Genomic DNA, 8,163 nt, shown 5'->3' with positions numbered 1-8,163 from the left:
CTGGAGGCAAGGTGGGGGATGGTGGGGAGTCATGGTAAAATCCCTCAACACCTCCCTTTGAGAACCAGGGCTTTAGAAGTTGGGCGGAAACGTCTGAAAAACCTAAATTCCTTCTGATAGGCAGAAAACAAGCAAGCAGGCTCAAAGGATTTTTAAATGTGTTGTGATTTTTCCTTGGAGTTATTCATTATTATTCATTTGTTATCTTTTATTTGAAACACCGCAGCTCAACCTGTAGAATTTTTACATGAGTTTCATAAAACTTTAGTTATAAAAAATTGAGAAAAGAGTCTCAGATTTCAGCTAAGAGCCAGGGTAGGATGAGGAGCAAACTTTTCACAACGTAACGGACCACATAGTAAGTATTTTAGGCTTGTGGGTCATAAGAAAAACTCACTTTCCCCTGTGTGTCTCCTTTCATCTCACACTCCACTCAATGCATCACTTCTGACACTTCTGGCCACGAAGTGAGTGTATGTGGAGGGAGATCCCCACCCCCAAATAATTAGAAGATTCTCTGGACGCCAGCTGAGTGTCCTGCAGTGTAATTCAATTCTGACTCTATCACCTGGAGATAGCATCCGACCCCTACAGGCAAGGGGCTCAGTTCTGGAACACTGCCCCCCTCCTCACTCCCCCACTCACACATAAGAAGCCAATTTGCAAGTCCAGATTATTACCCGTGCTTCTGACTGACCGGCTGTAAATCTGAGGTTCCCTTGACCGTCCCTTCCTTGGTTTGATTAATTCGCTAGAGTAGCTCACCGAACTCAGGAAAATAAGGTACTTACTTACTGCTTTATTAAAAAGGATTCTGAAGGATATGAATGAACAACCAGGTGAAGAGATACACAGGACATGGTCCAGAAGGGTCTTGAGCACAGGAGCTTCTGTCTGGGTGGAGTTTGGGGTGCTCTACCCTCCCAACACATAGATGCTTTCCTGTTCGACAACCTGGAGGTCTCTGAACCCCATTCTTTTAGGTTTTTATGTTGGCTTCATTACCTAGACATGATCGATTAAATCACTGGTCTTTGGTAATAGGTTCAACCTCCAGCACCTCGGGAGATCGGGGGTTGGGGCTGTAAGTTCCAACCCCCTAATCAAAGCTTGGGCTTTCTGACAAGCAGCCCTGAAGCTCTCCACGAGCCACTTAATCAAGTGTTATCTCATTAGCATACCAAAGACACTTATCACTCAGGAGATTCCAAGGGCTTTAGGAGTCCTGTGCCAGAAACCGGGAACAAAGACCGAATATTTTTTATTACACCATAGAGACAAGAAACAGCCCCCCCACCCCCCCAATTCATACAAGCATTCTCCCCACCCCACTCTCTGAGAACACACGGAACACGCTGCAGAAAATAGGTACTTCTGCTTACAAGGACAGTTTCATCCATAAAGCTGATTTAGCTGGTACAGAAATTTAGCTTCAAACCTAAGAGAGCATTGATTTAATGCTCTGTATACAGGACATCCAATGCTGGTAATTGTTGGTTGGGAAATTTGGGCCAACTCTCCAGCTGAAAGGCAATGAAAATCTGCACGTAGTGTACATTTAGAAAACTGTGTCTAAAAAGCACCAAAGATCTAAATACTAGTAAGAAATCACTGCAATGGAATCCATTAAAACAGATAATAAAATGGTGGTTACCAGGAGCTCTGGAGAGAGGGAGTGGGAATGGGGAGATACTGGTCAAAGAGTACAAACTTCCAGCCATAAGATGAATAAGTTCTGGGGATCTAATTTACACCGTGGTGATTATAGCTTGTTTTTGTTTTTTGATTTTAGTTAATAATGCTGTTTTATATAGCTGAAAGTTGCTAAGAGAGTAAATCATAATGTTCTTACCACGAGAAAGAAATGGTAGTTATATATTGTAATGGAGGTGGTAGCTAATACTGTAGTGAAAAGCATTTTGCAATATATAAGCATTTTGCAAACCAGTACATTGTATACCTTAAACTTATACAATGTCATATGTCAGTTATATCTCAATAAAGGTGGGGTGTGTGGGTAATGAACTGGGAAAGAGAAAGAAAAGAAAAAAAAAAAGAAAGGAAAAAAAGAAATCACTGGACGAGATTAGGAGAGGACAAGATTCCAGAGAGGTGAGCCAGACACTGGGGCTGGTTTTACCCTTGAGATAGTCTAGAAGAGGCAACTGAGGGACCGGTGTGAGTTTTACCTAAGTGTCTGCAGGATTAGGGTAAAGACTAACAGTCCCCCGTCTTTGGGCTGGTACCCCAAAGGGGTGTCTCTGAGGAACAGAGGGGAACTGGAAGCAATCCAGTAGGGACTGCAGCCAGGTTTCTGATCACCTGGGAGACACCAGAAAAAGCTCGTGTAACTATAGTGCATTACTATCAGACAAAGGAAATGTTGATGCAAAAACACCCACAGGAGTGTGTATAGCTCAGTGGTAGAGCATATGTTTAGCATGCACAGGGTCCTAGGCTCAATCCCCAGTACTTTTATTAAACACACACACACACAACAAAGGTAACTTCCTAAAGATCAAAAGATTGGATGCAACAAGAAGACATAACAATTCTGAATTTGTACTCAGTAGTCCATTGAGTAAATTACAAGTAGAAACAGTCAAATTCAATATCACACTGGGTGATTTTTAACATCTATCACTCCATAACTGATAAAATAAGGAGAACAAAAAAATCAGTAAAAATAAGATTTCAGCATGATTAACCAAGTTGACTTATTGGGCGTATATGGAAAATGCACTCAATCGTTTTCGAATCCACATTGATCTTCCAGCACAAACAGTTCATCTATCAAGTTTGACCACAAGTGCTGCATAAGGCAAATCTCAGTAAATTTCAAAGAATTAAAATTATGCAGTGTATGTTCTCTGGCCAGAATGCAACAATAGTAGAAACCATTCACAAAAGAATGAAAAGAGATCCTCCATGTATTTGGACACTAAGAAGTGTACTTCTTTATAACTCATGGATTAAATAAGAACTCTCAATTGACTTATTAAAATCTGTTTCTCTGCATAGATTCCAGCAGGAATAAGGAAAATGAAGATGACTCAAAGAGCAAGAGGGGGAATGAGAATTGATTTATCAATTGTGAAAGCAAATTGAGTGTTCACTACAAGTCTATTAACACATGCACTGCACAGCTGATGATCTTTTTCCTCTAGCTTTATTGAGATATAATTAACTTTTTTAACACCTAATAATTATTCATTTAATTTTACGAGTGCTTAATATAGACAAATTTCTGCACACATGTATTAAATTATCTTATATACTCCTAGATATGTGATATATCCCTAACATCACTATTAAGTGTGTAGTATTTTACCTATTTTATAGGTGTTGAACTGAACTCAGAGAGTTAAGTTAGTTGATAAATGACAAGTAGTAAAACACAGGTTAGAGGGATTGAATACAAAGATATTTGACTTGAAAACCCATGAGCAATCACTTTGCTATGAGAATTGAATTAGGGAAGAGTCAGGAACTCTGGCATCATAATACTTCATTCCATTTGACTCATTCTAGAAGCCCACACCCAAGGCAGATGACAGAATCATGAGAAGGAAAGTGTCCCAGAGATGAGTTTCCTCAAGGATCCCTTCATGTCTCTGTTCCTCAGGCTGTAGGTGAAGGGGTTCTTCATGGGAGTGACCACCGTATACATCACTGAGGCCACAGCCCTCCTCCTGGAGGAAAGAGTAGCTGCAGAACCAAGGTACACTCCAACACAAGTCCCATAGAATAAGAAAACGACAGACAGGTGAGACCCACAGGTGGAAAACGCTTTATTCTTTCCACCAATTGATGGGATTCTCAGGATGGAGGATACAATTCTAGCGTAAGAGAAAATTAAAGCTGAGAGGGGACCAACACCTAACAGGCTAGTCACCAGATAGACCAGGACGTCATTGATAAAAGTATCAGAATAGGCGCGTTTGAGGATCTTAGCAAGTTCACAGAAGTGGGGGATTTTCAAGTCTGCGCAGAAGGACAGTCACAACACCATCAGACTGTGGAGCAGGGCGTTCATAACGCTAATGAGCAGGGAGAGAAGAATCAGGAGACCACAGAGACAGGGGATCATGATGACTGTGTAATGAAGAGGGTGGCAGATGGCCACATGGTCATAAGCCATGATGGTCAGGAGTAAATTGTCCATACATATGAAAAACCATGAAAAAATACACCTAAGTGAGGCAGCCTTGAGTAGGTGATGGCTTTGTTCTCTGTCTGCATGTTCACCAGCATCTTAGGGACTATGGTGGAGATGTCCATCAAGGACAGGTTAAAGAGGAAGAGGTACACGGGGTTGTGGAGGTGGGAGTCAGAGATGGTGGCCAGGATGATGAGCATGTTTCCTGAGAGACCCAGGAAGAGGAATTCTGAGACACCTGTCTGGTTTTCTGATTCCATGTTGTTGAGTCTGCTGGAAAATGGAGGCATGAATTACCGTGAAACAGACACACAGGCATCACTTATTTGAGAGAAGTCTTTTACCTCTGCCTTAAATTCTAATAATATTTAAACAATTCTTCCCTTCAAGTTCCCCTACTTATTTCTTCCATCATCAAGTAACTTTTGAAAGACTTCTAAGTACCTACATTTTTTTCTAATACTTAAATTTTTAAATGCAAACAAGTGTTATTTAATTTTTTTTTAAGAAAATATTATGCCTGCATGCCATTTTAAAATCTATGATTAAATTCTAGTCATTTCTTCAGCATCCCACCTGGTTTGATGACTTCATTTTCTCAGAGAATTTTAACTCTGTAGTTAACTCTATACTGAATCTATTCAGAATTGCAAATCTCAGGTACCGATGGAAATTATGAGCTCAGATTCTCTACTGCCTCATTGTGAGAAATAACATCATTAATCCATTCTTTTAAATATTTATATTTTACAGTTAGATCAAACCACTCTATTGGGTAACGTCTCCATCAAAAGAATTGTTTTGCCATGATTTATCATTTGTCGTCAGTCTACAGTGAGAGAGACTTATAAGAAAACATTGAACGAGTCTCTCTATTGTGTCTCTTGCAGAAGTGTTACACTCATACAGGAAATTCCTGCCTGTCCCTTAAATCAAGAATAGCTAATGCTTTTTCTGTATAACTGGTTTATTTTCTCTTATAAATATATGTTTCTTTTATTTCTTTGGCTGCTAGGAAGCTTAAGAGCCAGATATGTGGACCATGTCTAGAAATTCAGAAAGAGTCATTTTATAGCCTATTTCTTTTGACTAATTTTTCCCTGGTAGTTATCTTCTTGTTGTTGTTGTTGTTGTTGTTGTTGTTGTTAATGGAGGTACTGGGGATTGAACCCAGGACCTTGTGCATGTTAAGCACGCACCCTCCCTCTCTGTGAGCCAAGAAATTGTTTCCACTCATGAGTTAGGTGCCATTATTATACCCATAAAAGAAATGAAGGAACCAAAGATTAGGGTCAGTGGTTTGCTGGGAAGTCAGTAAATGGTCTGCTTTGTAGCACTGGTCCATTTCTCTGGTGCAAATTCCCCCCTCCCCCCAAATTCAAGCTACCAGTGGGTTGTCACTGAAGGCAGAGTTGGAAATAGCTGTAAGGTCAGCTCTGCGGAGGGGACTTCAGCTCACCAGGGAGAGGGGGTTCTCTATTCTACAAACTCCTCAAGCTTATTCATGCCTTAAGGACTTTGTTTCTCTCTTTTTAAATGTCTTCTCCTAAATCTTCCCATAGTTGGCTTTTGTAATTCAGATTGTCAAATTCTTTTTTTAAAAAGCACTTCAAATGTTAGTAAGGAAAGACTTTGTTTTTTCCTATTTTCTTTCTTTCCTTTTTTTTGTTTTTTGTTTTCTCTCTCTTTTTTAAAATATTTAACAAATGCTTTACTGTGAAAGTAGCTTTTTCAATGTCCATAATATAGATACACTTTCACAATCCAATAAACAACTCAAAAAGTTTTACAGCACAAGAGTAAATGTAAGTTTCCAATTTGAATGAGGTCTAAAATACACAAATCAGGACCCTGATCATACAGAAGGGTAATATTCAAAGGAAGCTCACAGTTCAGAATCATCCTACTGTTTTTGTGGAAAACCCACAGTAAATTTTTTTGTAATAACTGGATTTAACTGTATTATAATTCTAATAAACAAGTTAAATCAGGGATCTCTAAATTTTGGAATCCCACTGTTAATCAACTACAGACAAGTATTAGCCCACATCCATCACCAATGACTCAGATGTTTCTTTGCAATGAATTGACCATTACATTTCCGAAGTTCTGAAATGGCCATCAGGCCACAGAAAGACACTTCTCTAGGCTCCTGCTTGAAACCAACAGCTTCACCAGACTGCTGGCCTTGATTCAGGGCCAAAGGAAAGACTTTATTAAGGGGGACTATTGCAACAGGAAGAAGAGCAAAGGGTTAGCCAGAAACAGCTCAGGGAAGGAGCAGAGAGACAAAGCTTTAAGGCAGTGGACCAGTGGCTGGGGAGGGAGGGAGGAGCTCGCTAAAATCTGCTTTGTGGGCGGAGGTGGGGTGGTGGTGGTGGAAGGCTGGAGGGATGGGAGGGGTGGGAAGGTAGTGGGAGGGTGGGGGTGGGCGGGGGTGAGGGTGGGGCGTGGGGCTGATGGTGGATGACTGGCAGGGTGGGCATGGTGCAGAAGTGGGGGAGTGTATTGAAACTTAACAAACTGCCTTAAATATTGTAATACCAGGAAAGATGAGTCAGGAAATGGTTTGTTGTCAGGCGCGTGGAAGAGAGGTGGGGATCTGCGCCTGACGCAGAGCGTACAAGTTACAGTGCTGGGAGCTCTCATAAAAAAAGGATCTCCCAGTCCTAATCAGTCCAGCCTAAACTGTCAAGCACAAAGTGTGATCAGCCTTGTCAAGGTCTCAGCTGGAACGTCAGCTCCCCAAAGAATGCCTGTGCTCAACAATTATAGGTCATTTATTTTGCATTACCATTTACTTTTCTTCCAACATTTGCCATCTACAAAAACTTTGTTACTTACTTGATTTTTCTATGCATGTGTATATATGTGTGTATGTGTGTGTGTATAGTTGTTTATTTTACATTCCTGGTATTTAGGATAGTGCATAGTATACAGTAAGTACTCAGTACACATTTATTTCAACTAATGAGTGATAATTACCCTGTAGAAATATGCAACCATTGAGACTTCCATAGGCAGGGAACCACTCTACTGAAATTTTTGAATACAGGTAGGTGGATCCACGGTTGGCTGAATCCGAAGATGTGGAACTAGTGGAATCCAAAGGAGCTGGGCCATTTTACAAAAGGCACTGCAGATGCTAAGGACAACTGAGCTTGCGTCCTCACTTACACAGTTAAAAGAAATTAGGGTAAACAAGGCGTATTCTTTGGACTGAAGATAATCCTATATAAAGTTCACTGTGTAAATCTAATCCAGGAGAACAGGGTGTGTCTTTTAATCCTGTCATCCTTTCAATTTTATCATAGATAAAAGTCGGTGACCTTGTGCATGCATTCAGACCAAAAGCTTGCTGTAGATGAGAAGTGTCTGAATACCAGCCTGGCTCAAGCTGACTTTCTGTGTTTTGGTAAGTAATGAATAAAAACTTGTGGCGGGGGCTCCCCACTGCCCTTCACTTTGTAAGATAATTTTTAACCTGCAGAATGTTTGCTCCTGACTGTGAACATCGGGGTGTGTGCTGAGATTGAGGTTTCTTGTGAAATGAAAATTTCCAATTGTTTTTGTTGGGTAGGCATCGACTGAAAAAAAATGCTCAATGTGAGAGTTGCGAGTTAAATTTTATTTAGGGCAAAATGAGGACTATAGTTCAGGAGACAGCCTCTCAGATAGCTCTGGGGAACTGCTTCGAAGCAGAGGTGGAGGGCGGTCAGTATATATGTGATTTTAGTGAAGGGGGGATACATGCAATGGAGCACACGCTTTTGGCAGGATGTTGCTGGGGGTTGCTGCTCGTCACGAGGGGCAGATGTCTCTGTTAATGATTGTAGTGCTTTTCTAAATATGAGAAGATGCAAGAAATTGGGCTCATAAAATCTCCCAAAGAATATCTAACTATCTGAAAGCCTGTTCTGCCAGTTTTTCCCAGAGCACAGCGTGCCTCATTCCTAATCTCCTCCCTGCACTCCTTTCAGGGTCTGCTGAAGGTCAGTGACCGC

The 8,163-nt window shown here is 40.9% G+C and overlaps 1 non-coding gene and 1 pseudogene across 1 annotated transcript; both read right to left on the bottom strand.

Annotated features, from left to right (window-relative positions):
* Positions 1 to 3,521: 3,521 nt before the first annotated feature.
* Positions 3,522 to 4,513, bottom strand: LOC102520346 (annotated as a pseudogene).
* Positions 4,514 to 6,225: 1,712 nt separating this feature from the next.
* LOC116659162 lies at positions 6,226 to 6,362 on the bottom strand. Its single transcript, XR_004314444.1, has one exon. It is a non-coding gene; the product is annotated as a small nucleolar RNA SNORA2/SNORA34 family (small nucleolar RNA).
* Positions 6,363 to 8,163: the final 1,801 nt, after the last annotated feature.

Source organism: Camelus ferus, chromosome 22, assembly GCF_009834535.1.
Source record: "Camelus ferus isolate YT-003-E chromosome 22, BCGSAC_Cfer_1.0, whole genome shotgun sequence".
Taxonomy (NCBI): Eukaryota; Metazoa; Chordata; class Mammalia; order Artiodactyla; family Camelidae; genus Camelus; species Camelus ferus.
This window is presented reverse-complemented; position numbering and strand designations above follow the sequence as displayed.